Source organism: Macaca fascicularis, chromosome 15 (assembly GCF_037993035.2).
Source record: "Macaca fascicularis isolate 582-1 chromosome 15, T2T-MFA8v1.1".
In the NCBI taxonomy this organism is placed as follows: domain Eukaryota; kingdom Metazoa; phylum Chordata; class Mammalia; order Primates; family Cercopithecidae; genus Macaca; species Macaca fascicularis.
The window spans coordinates 116,085,722-116,113,582 of NC_088389.1; positions in this window are offsets into that span (position 1 = coordinate 116,085,722).

Below are 27,861 nucleotides of genomic sequence, written 5' to 3' on the forward strand. Positions count from 1 at the left end.
TAGTGTCTTTCCCAGAAGCAGCTAATATGCAGAAACTCTGGGGGAAAGTCTTCTAGTTAGGAGATCTTTTACTTTAAATCTTACATGAATGACTAAATAATTAATGAATATGATTTACTAAACATTTGTAAAATGATTTCTGTTTTATATATATAAACCCAATGTTTCTATAAATGTGAAAGATACTCTTTGACCAAGCAGTGATGAGGTAAGTTTAAGAAATGCTGTATCCCCTTCTTGGAGGCAGATGACATCTTTAACGAATAAAAGGCTCTGAGAAGTCCTATAGTAAATATGCTTTGCCTATCCTAGAATTTGTTGGAATTTCCCAAATATATTTGACCGTGAAACCCTTTTTCCTTTGCCATCTACTAATATCTTATGGAACTAGTGTTTCTGGGACTGTACTTAAGGAAGCTTTATGTCCAACTTCAAATAAGGAAATTGACCATTAGAGAAGCTGGATAATGTACCCAAGATTTCACAGCTGGCAGGAGGCACAACTGGAATAGGTACCCAGTCTTCCGACCCACATCCCATGCCTTCCTGTGATAGCTTGTCCCTCTCACCTGCTTTACTATTAATAATAAAATATCCCGGTGAAAAGAAACCTATGAATCACTATTTAAAATATATTTTCCTTGTTTTGGGATCTTTCATTTTTCAACTGAAAATTGGTCTGGTCTTGTCAATATTCTAGATTATTAAAGAAAAAACAAGCTATTTATAAAAATAATAATAATAAAGTGCCTACATGAAAACTGAAAAAACAATGAGTGGGTACTTTTTTCTGAATATCATTAATTCATTAATTTTTCTTTCCTTTAAAAACTTGAATTATGAGCTTTCATTCAAATAATAAAATGTGCAAGATAAATTGAAATTTTACTTTATACCCCAAAACCAATCTTGAAACTATATAATGGTAAGAACCATAAGAAAAATCACTATGCAAATCAGTAGGTTTTTCTCATATATTTCTTACCAAATGGCTAAAATAATATTAACATCTTTGTAGTTCTTGTTAAAAAGAAAAGCAAAATAATTTTAAATACTAGTAAAACTCTTATGGCGTTCCTGTGACATACCAAGTACTTTATGTACACTATCTCATTTAATCCTCAGCATGACCCTGGAAGATACACTCATATTCCCATTTGAAAGATAAGAAAATAAAGGTTCTGGGAGTTAGTACAGCGCTTAGGAGCTCAGGCTCTGGAGACAGCATGCCTCGCGTGAAATCCTTCCTCTTCCTTCTAACAAGGTAAGGGTCCTTGGCAAATCACTAGGTTTCTCTGTGCCTCAGTGTCTTTTTCTGTAAAATGGGGATTATAATCCAAGAAGAGAAGTCATCAGGATTAAATAAGCCTCAATAAATGTAGATTCTTCTCATTTCCCCAGCTTCTGAATTTGCTATCTTGTAAATGCTTTCTATCTGAAGTCAAAGGCAGTCATATGAGTGACACTTCAGTCTGCTTCAACCAAATCATAGAACAAGCCTGCTTACTTGGCACCCAATACCTGAAGCACATCACTTGTATATGCTGCAGGAAGCTGCAGTGCCCAGAGGCCTGGTTCTGAAACTGAGCTGGGATGCTGTGGACACATCCCTGAAACACCTGGATTACAAGGTTCTAAAACCACCAGCTTCCTAATTGCTTCAGATCCCCCCCATATTCTGCAAAGGTGTGGATCAACGGAGCACATGTCTGAAAACGTGGTCAATCCAAAAGCAAACATTTCTAACGAGAAAGGATGGAGAAGCTTGTCTTTGACATGAAAAAGTTTAATGTGCTTATTCGTGAAGCTGATAAGGAAGAAACAACAGAACAGCATCAGAAAAGCTGAATGTGACCACAAGGAAAATCCACTTCTGAAGAGCAAATATTGATTGAGCATATACTTGTTCAGGACCTGGCGGATGCAAAGGAGAGTGGGGCTGGGGTTTTAAGTAGTTTGTCATTGAACTTCCCCAAAAACATGGAAGGCTGAACAACTGTGTTTCCTCCCTGAATCCCTCTAAAGTGACTACAAAAAGAATTTTTCAAACAGGAGGAATAAAGTAAGCTTAAATTCACCCTTCTCAGCTCACTGTCATCCTCTCTTTCAGCAAACGACCTCACATCACACTCCATGAGAACCCTGAAGCCATCAGAAAAAAACTCCCCCAGTCACCCCATCTACAATTCTCCCACCCAACATCTGTATGTGCCCATCCTCCCCTCCCTCCCTCTCTCCCTCCTTCCCTCCCTCCCTTCCTTCCTCCCTTGCTATTACAAAAATGAGCTGAGCTTCATTACCTAAGGTCACCCCCAATTGTATCTCCCCATGCTGGGAGCTACTCCAGGGAATGCAGACAATTCTCCCAGCTCCTGCTTCCTCATCTCCCCCTCCACTGGGTCATCCCATCAGCATACAAACAAGCTGTTTGTCTCCTTCCTCCTTCAGCCACTGTCCCATTTCTCTATGCAAAAGCACTGCAAAACTATCTGATACCTTATTTTATTCCAAGTCCTCTCCCTCCCCTTCTCTTTCAAACCCACACCATTCACGGTTTTCAGCCCACAGTCTTAGCATGGTGAGCAGTGCCATCCCTGTGCTCAATCCAACAACCAATGCCCTCCTTACCTGACACAGTATATGACTGCCTTCAGCTGGATGCATTTGCCTTCCTCTACTTCTCTAACACCACACTGGGAGTTCCCCACCTCACTGATCACTTCTTTCTCCGTCTCCTTTGCAGGTTTCTCCTCCCCATCCCCTAGACAGCAGTCTTGTGCCTCTTCACTCCTCTATCCGCATCAACCCTTTGGGGCTCTCATCTAGTCCCGTGGCTTCCAATGCCTTTCCTATGTTCAAAACTTCCACATTTATCTCTACCATAGACCTCTCCCCTAAGCTCCAAACTGAGAGCCAACTGCTTCTTTTGACAGCTTCACTCAGATATCAGACAGACATCCACACTTAATGTGTCCAAACCTGAACCCCTGATCTTCCCCCACAAAACTTGTTCTTTCACAGCCTTTCCATCAAACTGGTGACAACTCCATCCTTCCAGGTGCTGAGGTCAACAACATTGATGTCATCTTCAAATTCTGCCTGTTTCTCATACTCACAGCCAGTTGTTCAGGAAAACCCAGTGGCTCTACCTTTAACACAGACACAGAATCCACTGCTTCCCAGCACTCCACTGTCCCACCTCGGTTCAGCCATGCCCTCTCTTGCCTGGATTATTGTGATCACTTCCCAACCACTCTCCCTGCTTCCATCCCTGCTCCATTGAGCAGCCAGCAGGACTGTGCTAAAGTCCAAGTCCCGTCCTGTCCCCACTCTGCTCAGGAACCTGCCAAAGGTTCCTCCATTCCTCCCGTAGTCAAAGACGAAGTCCTTACGATGCCTTCAAGGCCCTATCTCACCTGGGCCACCTGGCTGGCCTCATCTCCTCCTTCTCTCGCCTGGCTCCTCTGTGCCCCCCGTGGGCCTCCTCGCTGTGCCTTGATGGGCACGGGCGCCGCCCTCACATCAGGGCCTCTACACTGGCTGCCCCTTCTGTCCCAACTGCACTTCCTCCCAATGTTCCCAAGGCCTGCTCTGTCTCCTCCTCTGAATGTTGCTCAGATTCACCTTCATAACGAGGCTCTCTCAGACCCCCTACATTAGAACTCCACCTTCACAGCCTTCCTAGTCCATATTGACTGCTTGCTCTATTTTCCTATCGCATCAATCTATATTCTAACATACAATTATCTTTCTTTTTTCTCTTTCTTCCTTTCTGCCTTCCTTCCCCAAATAACTGAGATCAGAAGGAAGGAAAGAATGGAGTGAGGGAGAAAGGGGAAAAATGGGACAGGACAGAAATATCAACACATTTTTGGAGTAGAAAGTAGACGAAGGAATGAAGAATGAGGAGCTATGCAGTTGAAGTGCCTGCAGAATGCTATAGTGAAAAGGACGGAGCGAGTTCACTTCATCAGCCCCCAGAAAGGTTCAGAGGTTAGCGCTTCAAGTACTTCTGAGGCATTCACTGTTTACAGAATAGTTCAATCACTTGATCACCTCTCGGTCCCAACAGTCCAGTGGCACCACCACCCTGCAGCCCTTCCATGCTGCGTAATACAGGAGGTTTCTCTCTGGAAATAAAATGAATGAGACTGACCACAAGCTGGGGGACATAGGCAGGGCGGGGGGCAGGGTAAGCGGGTTTGCTCCCTCCACCATCATCCCTTTCCCCACAGCAGCCACGGGCAGGTGGACTCCTCCACCTTCCAGGAATTGGAGGCTTCTTCCGTGGAAAAACTTCCACATGGAAGGGACTCACCGAATAATCAGAAAAACAATGGATGTTTAAATGATCCATGCTGAGGGAAACAATCTTAGGATAATTTCAAATTCTCAAGGATGAGAGGATTTGAAAGGCTATTAAAGCTGGGGGGAGGGTGTAGTGAGTGTCACATATTTCAGACGTCTTTATAGAAAAGCAGTAAACTAGAAAAGGGAGCAATGCCTAAAGAATCCTGAGGGAAAATTATCTTCAACCTAGATTTGAAACAAGCCAATATTTATTAAGTATGACAGTAGAATAAGAAAATCAAGCATACAATAACTCAAAACGTATCTCCCATGTATCCTTTCTCAGGAAACTCCTGGAAGATAAAGGGAAGTTCCTGGATTATTACTACACAGTGAGTGGCTAGGGCAACAGCAGGGCACTATGGATTGGTGAAGCTAGAAAACAAGTGGGAGACTCCTTAGGAAGGTGGAGATGGAACTGATGGGTTATCTGCTGCCCTGCATTGTGTGGAGGTGATATTGATAGGCACTTTACAGCAATGGTTGAGTGTTTGGGGAAGAATTTTAAACTGTTGTGTAAAAGCAAAAGAAGATTTTCAAAAAATAGATATACAAAAAGGGGACATAATCTCAGTACACTAGTTGGCTCAGCAGGGAAAAACAGTTCAATAATCACTGAGATGCAAACGTAGAATACTAGCTCAACCTAAAACTGAGTTATGATTTTAGGATAGGGGAAGGATACAGGAAAGAGCAGGAACTCACCGTGGCAGAGACAATGGTATGCATTCACCAAACCCAGTTTCCTTCCTCACTGGACACACAGCTAAATGTCCAGATCCTCAGCAAATAGCTTGGCATCTTGTGGTTGAGTTCTGAACAAGGGAAAGTGGACAGAAGTGATGATGTGCCACCCCTTGGCCATAACATCTCTCACATTTAATCTTCTGTTCACTCTTCCTGTTCCAGAGAAAACTTGGAGGTCATGTGTTGAAGATGGTAGCATCAAAGGATGGCAAGAGCCTGAGTCCCTGAATGTGGGGAGAACCACTTTGTACCTTCCCTCAATGACCTACACTGACAGAGAAAGAAAACTTTATTTTGATAAGCTACCATTATGGAAAGGTTGTTCATTATAGCAACTAGCATGACTTATCCTGACTAATATACTCAACCACTTGTAATAGGGAGACAATGAAAAATCTGAAATTGACAAATCAAGAAATAGATGTTAAAGCAAATTATTTAGAAATATGTATGTATGTATGTATGTATGTGTATATATGTATGTATAGACACACACACATATGAAACATGTAAAAGAGTTCAAAGTAGTGCATTAGAGAAGTGGAACTAGGAGAAGAGAGTGGGATGAAGTAGTTGACTATTTAAATGTATGGATGAATAAACTTTGGAAGGTCATCCTTACTCACACTAAGGAACGTTTTTCTTTATAAGCCTAATGGCAACACTTAACTTTCAATTATATGTTGCATAATTTAAATAAAAATATAAGTTATTGATTTAAAAGAGACAGGCTTCTAGGAAATGCAAATATGAGCACAGATAATTACAGAACACATAATATAAATACCCAAAGTGAAGCTTGATGTTGTATTATGAGTGAACCACAGAAGTTCTTCGAACAGATCAAATACATTTGAGTACAATAAAAGTTGCATTCAATTTGCTTCCATTGTTCCATGGTAGATTTTGGGTATGATGGCTCATACAGAATAGACACCACAGGAACATTTTCTTTCCTTCCTTTCTTCCTTTCTTTGACTTTTTTCATTTCCTTTCTTTCTGTTTTTTTTTTCTTTTTTTTTTTTTTTTTTTTTTTGAGGGATATAAGAGGAAGATGTTTTAAATAGTAAATGGAAGAAGGCCAAACATCAGAGCTCTGCTAGCACATCCTCTTCCTTTGTGCAAATTTTTTTAAAGCACCCTTCCTCGAAATACTTTCATCTATTGGAAAACGTCTTTAATATATTTATCTTGTTAGACTAAGACCCTTTGCTGACATCTGGTGGATATTCAAGTGCAAATATTCATACCTGCAAGGTGACTTGCCCCCATTAGATGTGCAATTTGTTTCATGCTCAACTCATGTTTTAAGCATCATCATTCCTAAAATGTCTGTTGATAGCCGTGGCCTTGTAGATCTTAGCCTCTCAATTTATTCTGTCTTGCTAGCTCTTTTCTTGCACCTTCTACTTCTTCTCCTTTTCTTTCTCTTTAGCCTTCCTGTTTAAGAGTGCCTCTCCTCTCAAAAAAATTATCCCCTTCTTGTGCAGAGCAAAAGCCGCAGTTTCAGCAGACCCCTAAATCCTAAGAGCTTCACCTTCTACCCAGGGCTCTATCCAAAATTTAGACATAATTGCAGAGCCTGTTGTTAATAAAATAAACTACTTTCCACCTCAATCTAAATGTAGGCCACAATTCGGCATGACTTTTAGTGTAATGCCTACACCATACAACAGGTGAGTGGTACCCTGAGGGGTGCTCAAAAGAGAATCTCGCCCTGAGACTTGTGGCTCCACCACGAGCACCCCACCTGGAATGAACTCTCCTTGCTTGGAGCTGATATTTGCCATGCCCATTAAGATCATGTTCGAGCCCTTGACTCAACCAGGTGCCAGAAAATCATGGGGTGTACTTTCATCATCCAGGGAATCTGGGCTTCTTTTGCTGATGGTGGTTCAGAGCCCCTGATTCAGCTGAGTTGATTAAAAGGGAAGCCTTGCCTACTTTTCCTCTGCCCCTTCCTGTTCTGATTTACTCAAAAGATTGCCTGATACACATCTGGAAAAGGAAAACAAAACAAAACAAAAAAACTTCAATACTTTATTCTCTCTGTGCTTCTTTCCTCTTTTGCCTTTTGTGGGAAATTGAACAAACCAGTCTATGATTTGAGAATATGATCCCCTTTGCCTACATGCATGGTTCGATACACCAATTCTCTGGATTACTTTCTAAAACCCATAATCCGGGGCTGGATTAAAAGATTTATCTTCAATGAATCCTTTTCTTTCCGTCCACCTCCCCTAACACTACTAGAGGGAAATGAGGTGCTTTCAAGCAGGCAACCCACTGTCAATGACTAGCCTCTGAATCATTTTGATTCTTACACATGCTAAACTATAAGACAAAATCACTCTAGGAAACATTGTTTTGAAACCAAATGCAGTATAAATTCAAATGTCTTTAGCCAGTTTCATCATATTCTGTTGGGTTTGAGTCCTGGGAAAATTTTCAGGAATTCTGATAATTTAATCCAGAGAGAAGCTAAAGAAGGTAGGAATATGTTAAAATACAAAAGGATTATTAAAAGGGTCATGCCATAATTTATATCCAATAAAATTAGTTTAACCTACAATTATATAACAGTTAGTGAAAGATTTTAAATGTATGGATGAATAAACTTTGGAAGGTCATCCTTACTCACACTAAGGAACGTTTTTACTTTGTTGCAAGCCTGCTAAAGGCAGGAGAATGAAGATATAGCCTGCTGATCTCCCTAGAGCCAAAAGATTCTACACTACTCATCCAACAAGCACTAATTGGGCTTTCCTGTTTGTCAGACACCCGTGAGGTATTAAGAGTACTAATATCAACCAGAATCCTTGCCCCTAAGGAGCTCACCATCTGCCAGTGAAATCCAGGTTGTGCAGTGCATTTCTGCTATAGCTTAGTTTATCCAACAGGTAAGGGAAAGTCAGCCCCTTAAGCTAAATTCCTGCTGATCTGAGATTCTCTCAGACTCACCTGCCAATGTGAAAATGTGAGTGGCATTAGATTTAGCCCAAATCATTGAACACCAGAAATCTGTCCCCCTCCCTGAGAAGACCCATTGGCTCTCTGTTAACCAGCCAGAGTGAAAGGAGAGAGGATTTTTTAAGTGTCCTAGAAGTACCTGCAATTACATTATACACTAGGGATGATTTAGGAATAATGTAGAGAAGAAATTCCAACCTCACATTGGAAAATGTAATGCTGATCTCTCTGTTCTGCAGCTTCAGTCGAGACTGTGTGTGACTGTTCAGGAACACAAGATTTGTAAGAAATCAGAGCTTCTGATTCTGAAAATCCAGACTGCATACATTAAAATGTAGAAATGCAACATATATTATCTGTCCTTCTTTGTCCTTAGAATTAAAAATATTAATATCATAATTAATGATAATTTTTTAGAATCTGTACCAGTCAGGCTTTCAGCAGGAAAGAGACGACACACTCAGGATAATTCAAGAAATATAAATAAAAGAACCCTTTAAGATTGCATGGGGAAACCACAAGAAATTGTGTGGTCCCTGGGGCTAGTGTCATTGACACTAGACACTGGGGACTCACAGGTGGACAGGAAGGAGTGCTTAAGACCAGAGGGAGAAAGTTATGTGAGAGGCACTGTGATCTGTCAGAGGGTACAGTGGTCCAACACAAGCCTGCAGGGAGAAGACCAGGAGAAAACACACCCCAGCCTCATTCTCCTCCCTCCTTCCCATTCTCCTCCCTCCTTCCCATTGGCTAAGGCCAAGTGAAAGTGAGAGGACATGAAAGCCCATGTCCCCTAGCTTGGTTCAGCCATCGCCCCTGGGTAAAGAGAAGGGTAAAGTAGAGATGAGAGTGCAAAGAAAACATCCAGCCCAGAGCCCAAGGCTCAAGACCAACATCCACTTCCCTAAAGACCCCAAAACGACTTCAAAATGAACTCAGTAGACCCAAGATAATTAGAAAACAGATGCAGCCAATTCTTAGTCCAAATTGGACCATCCTCCTGACCTACCCAGCTGCTGTGTTCTTTTTTCCTAGCCCTGTATCATCAGATGCCAATTGATATCCTTAATAAATCATCTAATAAGATAAAGATATGGGTAACAATTTAGTAAATGCAATTAAGATGTAGCGTCAGAAGTATGATTCATGAATGGGAACTGGAGCATCAATAAAAATTCAAAATCATCCACTACTCTTTAAATATTGCTCGCTTGCTTTTCTTCTCATTGCTATATATTTTAGGTATAAAATACCTATATATTTTTACATAGATACAGAAGATACTCTATAACAATAGGACAAGACTTGCCATTAGAGATCACCAGCTGAATACAAATAATTACCTTTTCTTTCTACCACATCCTAATGAAATAAAAGAAATACATATTATGAAAACAAATTCATAGCAATTCCCACCAGCCAGGGGGTGCCACCAGAAGACAAGATAATGATCCATGTGGAGATAAAGCAGAGGGGAGCAACTGATGCCAAACTCAACAGACTCAAGGAACCCGTCAACCCTAAGTCAACAGGGATATCCAAAACTTGTGAGGTTCGTCCTTCAGAACCTCTGAGTAATCCCACATCAGCAACAAAGGCCTGGAGAAGGAGCCTTTAGGTTGCTACATGCTGACAATTGGCTTTGATTTCTAAAATTGTCCTTCTGATTTGGCAGCAACCTGGGGTGGTTGCTGGGGGTCACCAAAGCTGACCGCTATAATAGACAGGTGGGCCTTGTAACCCAGAAGACTACCAGCATACCTGCCTCACCATGGCCTTGGCCAAGAGAAGAAGCTCACCGTGACAGCTGAGGGCTCTGGGACCCCACTGGGGACACTTCGGGGGGGACATGGGCTCCAGGTTCACAAATCGCTGACATGAGAAAGTGTCCCAAACCAGGGAGCGCAGCAGCAGGAGCTGAGGGTGGAATTAAACAACCGTAACTTTCAACTTTCTAGTTTCCTAGAAAGGAAGTTCCTGGTAGCAGAAACATGGTTTTTGTTACATTTTTTCTATTCCTTGAATGTGTAAAATACTTTATAATAATTTTTTAAGAATTATAACAATACCTTGTAGCAGAGAAACATTTATCTGAAGTCCAATATTTCCTTCAGTTTCACTTCAGCTTCCTTTTCCAACGATTTCAAATAATATTAAATTCCATAAATTTTGTTTTTTAAAAGCTCTGTGTATGGTATAACCCTCTTCTTCTGAAGTTATTTCTGTAAGGACGTGTATGCTGAAATGTGCCTATTTTAATGTTCAGAAAATATTAACACAGGTGTTTTTCAGGATAATTAGGTTTAGTGTGGTTTGTTGCCTTCTTTTTGTACCTTAAAAAAACCATGTTGGCTGGGCACGGTGGCTCATTCCTGTAATCCCAGCACTGTGGGAGGCCAAAGTGGACAGATTGCCTGAAGTCAGCCTGGCCAACATGGTGAAACTCCTTCTCTACTAAAAATACAAAAGTTAGCTGGGTGTGGTGGCACGCACTTGTAATCCTAGAGACTTGGGAGACTGAGGCAGGAGAATCGCTTGAATCCAGGAGGAGGAGGTTGCAGTGAGCCGAGATCGTTCCATTGCACTCCAGCCTAGGCAACAGAGCAAGACCCCATCTCAAAAAAAAAAGGTTGTTTTTTATAATAAGCATGTAGCATCTGTAGAAAACAATATTAAATCTATGGGGCTGAAATCCTGGGGACCTGGACCACTTTCCCTTGAGCATAACATAGAAGGAAGGAGTGCTCTCCCGTTGCTCTGTGCAATAACCAAGGCTGGTTAGACATCGGCAAGTGCGACAGAGCAGCGTCTTCTAAGAGAGGCTGAGGAACCAGCAGCACTACCAGGGCATCGGCAACTCCCACCCTGAGCCCAGCCTCTCATTCTCCCGACCACAGTCACAAAGACATGTATGTCATCAGCAAGACTGAGCCTGCAGAGAATCCGGCTCTCAGGAACCCAAGTTAAGCACAGAGCCATGGTGGTGAAGGCATAAGCTGAATGTCAGAATGGTGAGGCCCTGGGCCACTCTGCCTTGGAGCACATTACAATACTTTTTAAAGACTGAATGGACTGCTGGAGGAACCATATCCTTCTTACTGTGTGAGAGCAGATCTGGGGTGCAGCCACAGCTGTTTAATCCCATGCTTCTGGGCCTGCCGATCCTCTGTTACACCAGTCGGTCAGGGCTGCCACATCAAACATCCTAACAGCTAGCATCAAGCCCCAGGCCACCAGAGGAACGCTGGGGTATCTGATCCACTAGCAAATGTGACTCTTAGAAAATTAGGGGACAGGGGATATGATGGGGGATTATGAGAATATCAGGGTAGAAGTGGCCTCAGGAAAAGATTGGTCTCCCTGCCACACTAGGTTAGGACTCAGACTCATTATAATACAGGTATTAAGGCACAAGTGACCTAATCTATTCTTCCTGTTTTCATCTTTTACCTCTCTTGTATGCTACTTTTTTCTACTCCATCCCCTCATTAGAAGGAAGAAAGGATTATATGTGTGTATGTGCATGTGTGTGTGTGTTTGCGTAAAGGAAGGATTGCACATATATTTACAGCTATGTATCTTTGTATATATTCCCACACATCTTTATCTATTTATGTGTCTCTGATTTGCTAACTCAGCCCTTATTCAATTTCTTCATAATGCATATCCCATCAGAAAGTATTTCCCTTTTCTAACAATTGCTTTCTTCTCCCTTCATCCCATAGTGGATTATAATCTCCATGAGGGCAGGAAGCTGGGCTACACTGGAGTGAGAGCAAACACAAGCCTCTGGGATGAATGGCCATGTCCTAGGCAATAAGATACTGGGCCTTGAGTCACTGAAAACGAGGGAGGGGGCTGTGAGACCCTAAAAGAAAGCCAGGATACCCAAAGTGGCTACATATTCATTGAAAGGGTGGATGGGCAGGACATCGGCCAGAATCGAAAAGGACCCACAAGGAAACCTACCTGTCTCTCCCTGAGACTCTGTAACCTCAGGCCTGTTCACACAACAATCTAAGAAATAAATTCACACCAGCTGTGGTGGCTTTGCAACACGTCCACTTGGCTTGGCTGGACCACACATCCCAGGATTCCCTTCCTTCCGTATTTCCGGTTAGGGTGGGCAACAAGTGACACACTTACGGAGCTTTGGAGGGCCAAAAAAAGCAGCCACCATGTTGCAGCTCCTCTGCCTCTCATTCACCTGCTGGGTAACCTCTATGGCCTGCAACTGCTCCATCTGCCTCTGGACCCTCCTTCAGCTTCTCTGACTCCTGGACCAGGGGTGTGTGTTTAGCTTCAAGACAAAGGGCCCATGCCACTAAGATCAAAGGCAAAGGGAACTAACACAGACTCCTGTCTGTCCTCATGGGCTCCCACTTGTACTGGGGCGTTCCAGATTGTCATTGGTCTCCCCCACTACACAGTCATCTTTCCTTTCCAACCACCTGCTGGACTCAAAGCCCCAGCATCAGAAGCAAAGACAGCAACCCTACAGAGCCTGATTAAACAGCAGCCACCACTGCATAAGGGCAGATCCAGTAACAAATCATGTGCATGTATATGGCCTAGTTTTTCCGCTTCTCTGGTTGAACCTTTCTTTTCTGCATTTGTCTCAGACTTAAGCAGATGCCTGATAATGGCTTGGTTAGAAGATTCACAAAATGCCCCAAGTGTCACTAAAGCTTATGAAAATGGGCTTGGTTTATGTTCTTATAAAACGAGGTTTTTTTGTTTTTTTGTTTTTTGTTTTTGAGACAGAGTCTTGCTCCGTTGCCCAGGCTGGAGTGCAATGGCGCAATCTCAACTCACTGCAGCCTCCGCCTCCCACATTCAAACGATTCTCCTGCCTCAGCCTCCTGAGTAGCTAGGATTACAAGCATGCACCAGCACACCCAGCTAATTTTTGTATTTTCAGTAGAAACCGGGTTTCACCATGTTGACCAGGCTGGTCTCAAACTCCTGACCTCAGATAATCCGCCCAGCCTGACCTCCCAAAGTGCTGGGATTACAGGCCTGAGCCACCGCGCCCGGCCAAAACAAGAGCTTCTGACAAACCACAGTACATCCAGACAATGGATGATTATTCAGTGCTAAAAAGAAATGAGCTATCAAGTCATTAAAAGATATGAAGGAAACTTAAATGCATATTACTAAATGAAAGAAGCCAATATGATAAAGTTACACACTCTATAATTCCAACCATATGACATTATGCAAACAGCAAAATTATGTACTCAGTAAAAATGTTCAGTAGTTCCCAGGGGTGAGAGGAAAAGGAGGGGTGAATAGGCCGATGACACGATTTTCAGGGCAGTGAAAGCACTCTGTGTGATACTAACAATATAGGAGTCCGGCAGGGAAATGCTGGGCAGAAAAGGGCGGGTTCCTGGCGACGGTTCCACCCTTGGGCCTGGGCCCACGCACTTAGGTGAGGACAGGCTTTTCTGTTTTCGCACCCCAGTGTTACGTTTTCTAAGACCACCCTGGCCCACCACACCCTCATCCTGTGCCCGTAAAAACCCCGAGACCCTCACGGGCACGCACACAAGCGGCTGGACATGGAGAGGAACACACCAGCGAAAGGACACATCCGCGGGCCCGGGAAGACAATGACGCCACGGGCGGAATGACGCCACGGGCGGAATGACGCCACGGGCGGAATGACGCCACGGGCGGAATGACGCCACGGGCGGAATGACGCCACGGGCGGAATGACGCCACGGGCGGAATGACGTGGGCACCAAGGGAAATTTGGCGGGGGCGGTCAGAGGAGAGTCCAGCCGCAGAGCCGCCTGACTCCAGGGAAAAACTGCCTTCCCACTCCCTCCTCCTCCTGGCTCCCCATCCATCTGCTGAGCGCTACCTGCACCATTCAGTAAAACCTTGCACTCATTCTCCAAGCCCACCTGGGATATGATTTTTTCCGGTACGCCAAGGCAAGAACCCTGGGATACAGACAGCCTTCTGTCCTTGCAATAAGGCAGAGGGTCTAATTGGGCGATTAACACAAGCCGCCTACAGATGGCAAAAACTAAAAGAGCACACGGTAGCACATGCCCACTGGGGCTTCAGCTGTAAACTGAATGGGGAGTTTACATCTTCACCCCTAGACACTGCCATGGGGTCGGAGCCCCACAGCCTCCCCATCTGCATGCTCCCCTTAGAGGTTTGAACAGGGGGGAACTGAAGAAGTGAGCCACACCCCCATCACATGCCCTGCGAGGGGGACAAGGGAACGTTTACCCTTTCACTATAATGATGGCTACATGTCATTACACATGAATTCAAACGTGTAGAATGCACCGCACCAAGAGTGAAGTCTAATGTTATCTATGGACTCTGGGTGATAATGATGAATCAATGTAGGTTCATCAGTTGTAACAAATGTACACTCTGGTGAGGGGCATTAATAAAGGGGGAAGCTGTGCATATGTGGGGTCAGGAAGCATGTGGGAAATCTAAGTCTTAAAAAAACACGCAAGTCTTTCTTCCATTTCAGGAGTGGAAAGGCCAGATATATCAAGTATTGCTGCCTCAGAAGTTATAGTTTCACCAGAGAGAGAGAAAAAGAAAGAAAGAAAAAAATATTAGCAGAGATATTGTCTCTGGGAAATATCTGGCAAATATCAAAGATTCTAGTCTTGGCCCAAGTTGACATCCCATCCTTCACCTCACATGCATCCTGTGGGACTTTGTCAGCTAATATGCTGCCCTCCCAAAAACCAGAGGAAACACTTCTTCCTCACAGAAGGGCCCTCAGAAACCTCAAATACGGAGAAAAACATCTCAACAACAATGATTTTCGAGGAAGTTTACAGAGGAAAAGTTTATGCAAGAAACAAATCCACTTTCATTAGGATCTTTGTAATATTTTTTACTAGATAAAACTCGAACTTCAAGCATATGCTATATTATGGGAAAATATACTTAAAGATACAGAGAAACTCCACTGGAATCATAGTTGTGTTTGTCAGATACTTCTGAATTCTAAGCTATTTAGGGTTAAGATAATTTGAAAATATTATATTCACTTTTCACTGATACTACTTTTTTTAGCCATAAAAAGTAAAGTACAGCCATTTCAAAAATTGAGAACAGGCCAGGCATGGTGGCTTATGCCTATAATCCCAGCACTTTGGGAGGCCAAGATGGGTGGATCACTTGAGGTCAGGAGTTAGAGGCCAGCCTGGCCAGCATGGTGAAACCCCATCTCTACTAAAAATACAAAAATTAGCCAGGCTTAGTGGTGGGCACCTGTGATCCCAGCTGAGGATCCCAGCTGAGGCTGAGGCAGGAGAATAGTTGAACTCGGGAGGTGGAGGTTGCAGTGAGCTGAGATCGCACCACTGTACTCCAGCTTGGGCAACAGAGCAAGATCCTGTCTCAAAAAAAAAAAAAAAACATTGAGAACAATGTATACTATATTTCAAAATGGTATGTTTGTATATTCTTCCAAATATAAAAACAAAAAAATGTATTTGTATTTACTTATAAAAAACTAGATGGACAATGGAGCTGCTCTTCAGAAATCTGTGTCTTTGGAAGAACACTGGGACAAAGAACATTTGAATGGTACCCAAGGCTGCAGAGAAGGAAACAGAAACCAGTGGGCAAATAAAGATAAGGCTGGGGCTGGGCGCAGTGGCTCACGCCTGTAATCCTAGCACTTTGGGAGGCTGGGCGGGAGGATTGCCTGAACTCAGGAGTTCGAAACCAGCCTGGGCAACACAGTGAAACCCTGTCTCTACTAAAAATACAAAATAATTAGCCAGGCATGGTGGCATGCATCTGTAGTCCCAGCCACTCAGGAGACTGAGGCAGGAGAATTGCTTGAACCCAGGAGGCGGAGGTTACAGTGAGCCGAGATCGCGCCACTGCACTCCAGCCTGGCCGACAGAGCGAGACTCCGTCTACCAAAAAAAAAAAAAGATAAGGCTGGAAGCTCCACTATGAAGTTACTTGGACAGGAGTTGGACTTGCTAAAAAATGGAACACATCACACATCTGGAGCAAGTGTTTGAGACCCCTAAGTGAATGTACCTTGTGATGGGGCTTTGTGAACAGGGAGAATTTGAAGAAATTCTGAATAGGAGAGGGCACATCCAGAGAATGAGTCAAGGTAGGTCATCCTAAGCCTCACATCTGCTGTAGCGTATCTTCACAATAAAGTACATAGAAATCTGAAACTGGAGAGCATAATGGTTCAAAGCAGCTTTATTGATGCTAACAACAAACTGAACTTCAACATAAAGGTAATTTTGGCTTAGCAGGGAGGAAGCCATGCTGCGCACCACATGTGGGGCTCCCGTCTGCACGACCCCTGAAGTTATCAATGCCCATAGCTATAGCCAGCAATGTGACATTGGGGCCATCAGGTCACAAGGACATATCATTATGTGGGAACCCCCTTTATGGCAAGTTCAGAAGAGACATTTTTGAATTAACAAAAAGAGAGAACTACATTTTGAAGATCCACTTTGGGATTCTATAAGTGATTGCACTAAAAGCATTTTGAAATGACTTATCAAAGTGGATCCTGCTCCCAGAATCACAGCTAAGGAACTGCTCGGTGCCCAACGGCCAGCAGGCCATCCACTTCCTTTGGCGAGATCAACCAATGTGAAAGAAATGATTTAAGAATGGAAAGACAACCCAGGAACCGATGAGGAAAACACGGCCGGTCAAAAGAAGAGCAACCGCTCCATTCAAAGATGGTTGAGAAGCTACCAACCCGGGGAAATGCCACTGATGTCCTAAGACTTCAATTGAAGACGAGCAAAACCAGCCCTCTTGTGAAAAGATATCTTCGGTGGCCAGTAAGAAGGCAAATATGGACAGAAGGCAAATATGGACAAGCAAATAAGGACCACATGTAGCAACCACTTTCTGTTGGGCTCAGTGGAGACATAGAGAAACCCCCTGTGACTTCAAGACAGAGAATAACAACCAAATGCATTATTAAATCAACTGCAATGCCCTGTGTAGAACCAAATAAGGAAAGTTCAAGGTGTCCTCCAAGGCTGAATAGTACCAGGACAAGCTGTTCTTCCTTGTGCTAAAATGAGAGGATGAGAGGAAGAAAGGACAGGACTATTCTGAGCCTGTCAGCTCCACTGAGCCTTGTAGCTGCTTGCATCAATTTAAAATGAAAGCTATGGCTGGGCACTACGGCTCGTGCCTATAATCCCAGCATAGCACTTTGGGAAGCTGAGGCGAGCAGGTCACGAGGTCAAGAGCCCGAGATCATCCTGGCTAACATGGTAAAACCCTGTCTCTACTAAAAATACAAAAAATTAGCAGGGTGCCTGTAGTCCCAGCTACTTGGGAGGCTGAGGCAGAAGAATCGCTTGAATCCGGGAGGCGGAGGCTGCAGTGAGCCGAGATCACGCCACTGCTCTCCAACTTAGGTGACAGAGCAAGACTCTACCTCAAAAAAAAAAAAAAAAGTAATTAATTAAATTTAATTTTAAAAATAAAATAAAATGGAAGCTCTTTATCTGCAAAGCAACATGAACTGTATGTGGTGTTACAGCACAGTCACCAATGGGCCTGATAACAGGCTACAGCCAGAATCAACTCAAGACCAATCACAGGCCAAAGTTGTCTAATGGACAGACGCCCTCAAAGCCATAGGACCAGTTGAGAAGACTCTGAGTTATACTTGCTCAGTTTTCCTGACTGTGACAGCTAAGTTTATGCATCAACTTGAATGGTCATTGACCATGAAGTGGTCAGCTTAAACATTATTTTTGGGTGTGTCTGTGAGGTTACTAAATTACTTATATATATCCAATTAAAAACAGATATTAACCCTGACCTTCATGCCCTGACCTCTCCCACCCACCACACACACACACACACACACAAAATGAATTCTACAAGAGTGTGGTGAGATTCACTGCTCATGGTAATGTCAGTCAGAACAAATTTTCTTAAAAGTAATGCAGTTATAGCAAAAGCCTTTAGGACATGCATATTCTTGGTGCAGTCATCCTTAGCCTCAGTCTTCTCATCTGTAAAATGAGGACAATGATACCTCTGTATGACAGCTGAAATTCTGTATTCAGGCCATCTGAAAGCTACAGTTGCTTAATAAATGCCACTTCCATTTCTCTCTTTCCTCTGGTAAAACCCCATGTTGTTCACTATCCAAACAACAGCATGGTTAATACCATGGTTACCTATGTTATTATTTAGAGCTGTTATCTTGCAAAATGCACTTCCACATGGCTTTTAAACAAGGATGATAACCAGGGTAAGTCTGAGACCAAGAACCCAATTGCAATCACCTTATCAGACATTAAATTCATGATGTTTTTATGTGGTTTGATGTGTGTTCTGACCAAAGAAGCTAAGCAGGATACAGAAAATGTACCATGGCCATTTGTTGTGGACCCAGAACTGTCCCATGTGTGACTTTCCTTAATCTACACAACAACTGGCTAAAATAAAGCATTATTAACTCCACTGGATAGATGAAGAAACTGCAGGTCAGAGAAAATAAGTGGCTTGTGCAAGGGCTCAGAGGTAGAGCCAGCATTTAAACCAAGATCTTCTGGCTCTAAGAAGCATCTATGCTCTTTCTTCCAACATGCTACCCCAGGGGAACTCCTGGCTCCACCTCTGACCCAAGTACTCTCTGACCAAAATCAAGTAGAGCCTACAGATGTCTCTGTATGGCATCACAGAAAGGGCAGTGGACTCTTTTCATTCATCTTTCAACAGGTATTCATTGAGCATCTTCAATGTGCAGGCTCCATGATAGGGTCTAGGAATGCAGAGGTCACCAAGCAAAACCCCTGCTCATGACATTGACTTATGTTTTAGTTAAGAAGCCCGCTTGAGGTGAATAAGTGAATGTAATGAGGTAAGCACAAGAATTGGTTGGCCAGAAGATCCAAGGACATCATATTGGAAATAAGACCTGGTAGTGCCAACCCGGCAAAGAACTCAGCGTTGGGGGTCGGAGGGTCTAGGCAGGAAAGCAGAAAGAGAAAAGAGCATTGGATGACATCAAGATTGTGAAGTAGGAAGCCCTGGAGCCTCCGTCCCCCTGCTAACACACTGATTCAACAAAATTCACAGACAAGTTCCCTTCATGAGAAACCCAGAAGCTAATTGAAAGACAAAAGAACTACAAGACTGACAGTAAACAAATCACAAAATGGCAATAGTAAATTCATCCTTATCAATAATTACTTTAAATCTAAATGGATTAAAGTCTCCAATCAAAACATACAGTGGCTGAATGAATTTTTTTAAAGACCCAACTATTTGTTGTCTACAAGAAATTCACTTTGGATGTAAGGACACACAGGCTGAATGTGAAGAGATAAAAATAGATATTCTATGCTGCAAATAAACAAAAAAGAGCAGGGTAGCTATATTTATGACAAACAAAACAGACTTTAAGTCAAAAATTGGCACAAGAAATAAAGATACAATGATAAAAGATCAATACAACATCAGAACACATAAATATATAAAGCAAACACTGACAGAACTAAATGGAGAAATAGATACAATAATAGTAGGAGATTTAAACATCCTACTTTCAATGATATTTTTGATAGAACAGCAAGTCAGAATATCAATAAGAAAACAGCAGACCTGAACACTACAGACCAAATGGACCTAAAAAACATCCATAATATTCCACCCAAAATCAGCAGAATATACATTTTTCCAGCTCATGCAGAAGTTTCTCCAGGATAGATGACATGGTAGATCACAAAACAAATCTTCACAAATTTAAGAAAATTGAGGTGAGGCATGGTGGCTCATGCCTGTAATCTCAGCAATCCCAGCACTCTGGGAGGCCAAGGCAGGAGAATCACTTGAGGCCAGGAGTTGGAGACCAGCATGGACAATGTAGTGAGAACCCCTCACTACAAAAAGAAAGAAGAAGAGGGAGACGAGGGAGATGAGGGAGAAGAGGAGGAGGAGGAGGAGGAGGAGGAGGAGGAGGAGGAGGAAGAAGAAGAAGAAGAAGAAGAAGAAGAAGAAGAAGAAGAAGAAGAAGAAGAAGAAGGAGGAGGAGGAGGAGGAGGAGGAGGAGGAGGAGGAGGAGGAGGAGGAGGAGGAGGAGGAGGAGGGGGGAGGGGAGGGGGAGGGGAGGGGGAGGGGGAGGGGAAGGAGAGGAGGAGGAGGGGAAGGAGAGGAGGAGGAGGGGAGGGAGAGGAGGAGGAGGGGGAGGAGGAGAAGGGGGAGGGGGAAGATGAAGAAGATGAAGATAGAAGAAGAAGAGGAAGAAGAAGAGGAGGAGGAGGAAGAAGAAAAAGAAGAGAGGAAGGAGGAGGAAGGAGAAGAAGAAGGAGAAGGAGAAGACTGAAGTCATACCAAGTATCTTTACTGAGCATAATGGAGGAAACCAGAAATCAATGGCAGAAAAAAAACTGAAAAATTGATAAATACATAGAAATTAAACAAGTCACTATTTAATAACCATTGGGTCAATGAAGAAATCAAAAAGGAAGTTAGGAGATATATTGAGAAAAATGAAGACAAAGATGCAAAATACCTAGGATACAGCAAAAGCAGTACTAAGTGGGAAGTTTATTGCAATAAATGCCTACATTAAAAGAGAAGATCTCAAATAAGCAACCTAATTTTATATCTTAAAGAACTATAAATAGAAGAACCGAAGCTCAAAGCAAGTAGAAGGCAAGAAATTACAAAATATTAGATCAGAATAAACAAAATAGAAAACAAAAAATAGAAAAGATAAACAAAACTGAGTTTTGAAAAAATAAAATTGACAAACCCTTAGCTAAACTAATTCAGAAAAAAGAGAGAGGAGTAAATAAAATTAGAAATGAAAGAGGAGACATTACAACTAATACAACAGAAATAAGAAGAATAATAAGAGACTACTATGAACAAATATACACCAACAAACTGGATAACCTAGAAGAAATGAATACATTCCTAAAAACATACTGCCTACCAAGAATACCCCATGAAGAAATAGTGAACAGAAAGTGTGAACAGAACTATATCTAATATGAAGATTGAATCAATAATCAAAACCTGTCAACAAAGAAAAACCCAAACCAGATGCTTTCACTGGTTAATTCTACCAAACATTTAAATAAGAACTGATGCCAATTTTTCTCAAACTCTTTCAAATAATTGAAGAGGAAGGAACACTTCCAATTTCATTTTTTGAAGTCAGCATTACCCTGAAATCAAAGCCAGCAAAGATACCACAAGAAAACTACAAACCAATATCTCTGAAGAACATACATGCAAAAATCCTCAACAAAATACTAGCAAACCAAATCCAGCAACACATTAAAAGGTTCATACCTCAAGTGGAAATTTCCCCTGATATGCAAGGATGGTTTAACATATGAAAATCAATTATGTGATACACCACATTAACAGAATAATGACAAAATGTGCATAATCATCTCAATAGATGCAGAAAAAGCATTTGACATTATTCAACACTCAATAAAATCTCTCAACAAATTAAGAATAGAAGGAAGGTACATCAACATAATAAAAGCCATATTTGAAAATTCCACAGCTAATATCACATTCAATTTGTGAAAAACTGAAAGTTTTTCCTTTAAGATAAGGAAAAAAGCAAGAATGCCCAGTCTCCACTATTTCTATTCAAAATAATACTGGAAGTCCTAGCCAGACCAATTAGGCAAGAAAAAGAAATAAAAGGCTTCCAAATCAGAAAGGAAGAAGTAAAATTATCTCTGTTTGCAGATTACAGGATCTTATATATAGAAAACCCTCAAGACTTCATAAAAAACTGTTGGAACTCATATATAAATTCAGTAAAGTTGCAGGATATAAAATCAACATACAAAAATCAGTTCTATTTCTATACACTAACAAACTACCTGAAAAGGAAATTAGGAAAACAATCCAATTTACAATATCAACAAAAAGAACAAAAATACTTAGAAGTAAACTTAAAGAGATGGAAGACTTACACTAGAAACTATAAAACATTGATGAAAGAAATGAAAACACAAACAAATGGAAATACATCTTGTGTTCACAGATTGGAAGACTTACTATTGTCAAAATATCCATACTACCCAAAGCAACTTAAAGATTCAATGAAATCCCTATCAAAATCTCAATGGCATTTTTTTACAAAAATAGATAAAACAATTTTACAATTTGTATGGAGCCAGGAAAGACCACAAATAGCCAAATTAATCTTGAGAAAGAAGAACAAAATTGGAGGCACCACACTTCCTGATCCCAAACAGTATTACAAAGGTATAGTAATCAAAACATCATGGTACTACCATAAGACAGACATAAACCAGTACAACAGAATAAAGCCCAGAAATAAGTCCAGGCATATATGGTCAACTAACCTTTGGGTAAATACCCTTTGACAAGGGTACCAAGATTAGAAAATGGGAAAAGAATAGTCTCTTCAACAAAACTGAATGTCTAAGGAAAAAAAAATGAAATTGTACCATCCACAAAGACCTTACATTCAAAGATTGGGGCAGGCATGATGGTTCATGCCTGTAATTTCAGAGCTTTGGGAGGCTAAGGCAGGAGGATCATTTGGGCCCAAGAAGTTTGAGGCCAGCCTAGGCAGCATAGCAAGACCCTGTCTCTACAAAATATTTAAAATTTAGCCAGGCATGATGATGCACACCTATAGCCCTAGCTACTTAGGAGGCTGAGTTGGGAGGATTGCTTGAGCCCAGAAGTTGAGATTACAGTGAGTTATGATTGCATCATTGCACATTAGCCTGGGTGACAGAGAGAGACACTGTTTATTCAAGGAAAAAAAAAATATCAATTCAAAATGGATTAAAGACATAAGAACTGAAACCATAGAATTCCTATAAAAAAACAGGGGGGAAGCTTTATGACATTGGTCTTAGCAATGATTTTATGAATATGAAACCAACAGCACAGGCAACAAAAACAAGTGCAACGCTGTACCTATAGTCAACAATAATGTATTGTACTCTTAAAAATGTGTTAAGAGGATGGATCTCATGTTAAATATTCTTACAATAATAATGTTTTAATTTATAAAGAAAAGAGGTTTATTTGGCTTATGCTACTGCAGGCTGTATAAGCATGGCACCACCATCTCCTCAGCTTCTGGTGAGAAGGAAGTCTTTACTCATGGAAGATAGTGGAGGGGAAGCAGGCACTTCACAGGGTGAGAGGGAGCAAGAGAGCAGTATAATAAATAAATAAATAAATAAATAAATAAATAAATAAATAAATAAGAGCAAAGAGTATTGGGGTGGGCAAGGAGTGAATGAGGGGATCAAGGAGCAGAACAATTGCTGGAGTGATGTGAGGGGGCGCAGGACGTAAGCAACGCGTCCTCATCTGTCAGGGCTGCATGGGCCCAGGTGGGACTGTATTCTAAAGGATGGTGGGGGAAGCCATAGGGGAAGTGACACCACCTGATTTATATTTTTTTAAGACCCCCGTGACTTTAACGTGGAGAATGGAGTGAAAGCATTAAGTCCAGCTCCAGGACTCCAGCTGTACTCCCGCAGCAAGAGAGTGGTGGCCCGGTGATGGGCAGAAGTGGTGAGCATGCAGGAAAGTGGGGTTCTGAGTCACCTTGCTGATGAATTGGGTATGTGACTATCAGTATGAGGGTAGGGATAAAGGAAAGACAGAAATCATGAGTGAGCTCTTGTGTGTTTACTTAAACAACAAAGTGCCATTAACTGAAGTGAGGAGGCCAAAGGAGAAACAGATGGAAGGATTTGATGTTGTCTGAGGTAAGTTTGAGCTGCTGGTGAGATATCCAAATGAATATAAGAAGTTGGTAGTTGAACTTAGAAGCCTTTGGTTCCTTGCAGTGTTCAGGGTTGGACTGGATTAACTAGGAAATGAGTCTAGAGAAAAGAAGAGGGTCTAGAGACAGTCTGGCTCCTCATTTAGAAAGTTAGAGCAATGATTCCCACCTAGTCTACCATGTAGGGTCTCCACTAGGATTCATTGAGGAGAGGGCAGAGCTCTGTTCTAATTTCAAGGATTCTAAGTTGCAAACACCACCCCACTATTCCTTCTTCTAAAAGGTAAGGAGGTTGGAGAGGAATTTCCGATGTGGGAAAGCTCTCCAATGACACTGGAAAGGTTGCTGAAGCTTCCACCCCCACCTCCAGGACAGGCTGGTTCTCCTAAGCCTTAGCCTCATTTCAACGATGCTGAGACAACCAAAAATGATACCTGGTCTTCTTCCCCATCCTGCCCATTGTTATTGTGAAGCCCATCACCCCTTCATCAAAATACATAGCACAGAAGAGCCCACTCTGTTGTTGAGATGCTCATGAAACCCTTGGGCAGTTGGCCTGAGAAGTTTGAGAAACACCAGTGCCTCCTTTTCTCAAACTGTACAGGCACATTTTTCTTCATGCAGAATTTCACATGTGGAAGATTTCACTTTGTAATTCCCAGATGTTCTTCTGTTATCTATGAGTAAGATAAATTCTTTTTTTCTTTTCTGCATGTTACACACACACACACACACACACACACACACACACACACAACCATCCTTCCATCTAGCAGCAAAGCAGAAAACATTTTTTCATTGAATTGTATCTCTCCCCTCCTTTTGAATGTAGAACAAACATGGAAAATTTTCAAAGGAATAATCCCTCCCAAGTCTATGATGTAAATAAAGAGGGGGTGATGACGATGTCCCCTGGACGCAATGCTGACCGCTCCTCACTATCACCCAGGGGGCAAATGCTGCCGGCGCAAGGCCAGCCACCTGCACTTCACCCACACCCCACAACTTGTCCAGCCTTTCAGCTGCCTTGGCCTTCATCTCCCATCTTTCCAGGGAAGAAGATGAAAGCATTCATTCCCTCCCTAAGGATGTTGTGGAAAGAGTATGTAAGAATCCACTGTGTGTGGCTGTGTGGTCGGAGTTACTCTAAAATGGAAAATATAATAATGGAAGTATAGAAAATCTGAAATCCTTGCTTTAGGAAAGAGGCTCCTTTGATCTCACTTGATGATTAAATAAATCAGTATCATCGACACAATAACAAGTGTTTCCTACTCCCTCAAAAATATTCTTATAAATAATGTTGCATGAATCTATGGACCTCTATTTACATAGACACACACATACTTCTACACAGTTACACATAAGGAGGCTGTAGGTTGCATGTATAGTACACATGTACAAATCTTCTCAGAACTCCTACTGTGTGCCAAGGTCTATGCTAAGTGCTATGGATGTGAAAATGAATAATGCACAAAATGCCTTTCCTTGTGGAGCTTGCTGGCTAGTAGTGGACACAGACTTCTAGACAATCTAAGCCTGCCTGTCAAGTAAAACAACAGGCATTTTCTCAGATTTGAAGAATTTCAGAGGACAGACAACATCACTTTCTGGCAGAAAGTATAGGAGGCTGGATACTGGTCCCCAAAGATGTCCATGTCACAATCCCAAAGCCTGTGACTGTCATCTTGCGTGGCAAAGAGACTGTGCAGATGGGATTAAATTAAGAACCTTGACAAAGGGAGGTTATCCTGGATTACCCAAGGCAATCACAAGGGTCCTAGAAGAAGGAGGCAAGAGGATACAAGCCAGAAAAACAAAATGTGATGATGGAAGCAGAGGTTGGAGTGGTGTGTTTTGAGGATGGAGGAAGGGACCACAAGCCAAGAAAGCAGGAGGACTGTAGAAGCTGGGAAAGGCAAGGACATGATTCTCCCCTAGAGCCTAGAAACTGGCCCTGCCAACACCTCCATGTTATGCTCTGACCTCCAGAACTGGAAGAGAATACAATTGTGTTGTTTAAGCACTAAACTTTGAGGAACTGCTATGGCAGCAAGAGGAAACTCACACGGATTAGGAAGAGATTACCGGTAGAGATCAGATTTAGGCTTTGAAAACTGAGTAGGAAGTTTCAGGAGGCCAACACAGGGGTGACAGGCAGGAGCACCTGGGCGTGGGGACCATGCAAGCAGTAGACAGAGGGTGCACATCCTGCAGCATCGCAGAGGCTCTGCTTTCCTTTGTCTTTTGTTCAGATGGTAGAGGGTAGTGGAGAGGAGGAGGATGTGATACTGAGTGGACTGTGCAAGGCCTTAAATGGGGAATATCAGCTACAGCCACAATAATGCTGTGTAACAAACCATCCTGAAACCTGTGGCTTCACACATCAACCACTATTACTTCTCACAAACCAGTGGTCCGCTGGGTGGTTCCCCTGATCTGAGCCAACACACCGGTGTGGCTGGGCCTGCACACACATCTGTGGTTAGGAGCATGTGGGCTGGTTGGTCTGGGTTGGCCTCAGCTGGGAGGCCTGTGGCTCTCTTCCCTGTCTCTCTCACGTTCTTTTAATGGGCTACCCTGGGTTGGATCTCTTGGTGGTAGCAGGGATGGAAAGGGAAGAGCGGAAGTTCACAAGCACTTTTTCAATTTTCTTGCATAAAGTTTGCCACACTCTCACTGGCAAAAGTAAGTCACATAGTGTATTGGTTTGCTAGAGCTGTCAGAACAAAGTACCACAGATGGTGGCTAAAACAACAGACATTTATTTTCTCACCCTTCTGGAGGCTGGAAGTCTGAGATCAAGGTGTCAACAGAATTGGTTTCTTCTGAGGCCTCTCTCCTTGGCTTGTAGATAGCTGTCTTCTCCCTATGTCTTCAGATGGCCTTTCCTCCATCTGTCTGTGTCCTAACTTCTCTTTCTTTTTTTTCTTTTTTTTTTTTTTGAGACAGAGTTTCACTCTTGTTGCCCAGGCTGGGGTGCAATGGCGCAATCTCAGCTCACTGCAACCTCTGCCTGCTGGGTTCAGGCGATTCTCCTACCTCAGCCTCCCGAGTAGCTGGGATTACAGGCCTGCACCACCATGCCTGGCTAATTTTTTTGTATTTTTAGTAGAGACAAGGTTTCTCCATGTTGGTCAGGCTGGTCTCGAACTCCTGACCTCAGGTGATCTGCCTGCCTCAGCTTCCCAAAGTGCTGGGATTACAGGCGTGAGCCAGCACGCCCGGCCTCCTAACTTCTCTTTCTAAGGACAGCAGTCATATTAGATTAGGACCCACCCTAATAACCTCATTTTAACTTGGTTACCTTTTTAAAGACCCTGTCTCCAAATTCAGTCACACTCTGGGATACCTGCAGTTAGAACTTCTACACAAATTTGGAGGAGGGAGGACACAGTTCAGCCCACAGCCTATGGCCAAGTTCAGAGTCATTAAGGGAGAAGAACGCCAAGAGGCATGGAGCCTGAGAGAAATGAAAAATTTGGCACCACTAAGTTCATCAATGTGCTAATGAAGAATTAAGAATTTTGATTTAGATTCATTAAATGATGGGAAGCCTCTAGATTTTTAGCTGAGGAATATAATGATGAAAATTGCATTTAAGGAAATTATCATTCCAGATAGGTGTCTTGTGACACAGAGCATGGATTTAAAGAAGATTATTAGAAGTGGATTCTAAATGTCATGGCTCTGATCCAACACACAGATTTCAGTTATCTATTGCAAAGTGTCTCAAAACTTTGTGGCTTAAACAACCATTTTATTAGATCTCACAATTTTGTGGGTAAGGAATTTGGACTGGACTAAGCTAGGCACTAGAGAGTTCTCTAAGAGCGAGAATGTGGGAACATGCAGTCTTTTTTTTTTTTTTTTTTTGAGATGGAGTCTCGCTCTGTCGCCCAGGCTGAAGTGCAGTGGCATGATCTCAGCTCACTGCAACCTCCACCTCTCGGGTTCAAGTGACTCTCCTGCTTCAGCCTCCTGAGTAGCTGGGATTACATGCGCCCACCACCATGCCTGGCTAATTTTTG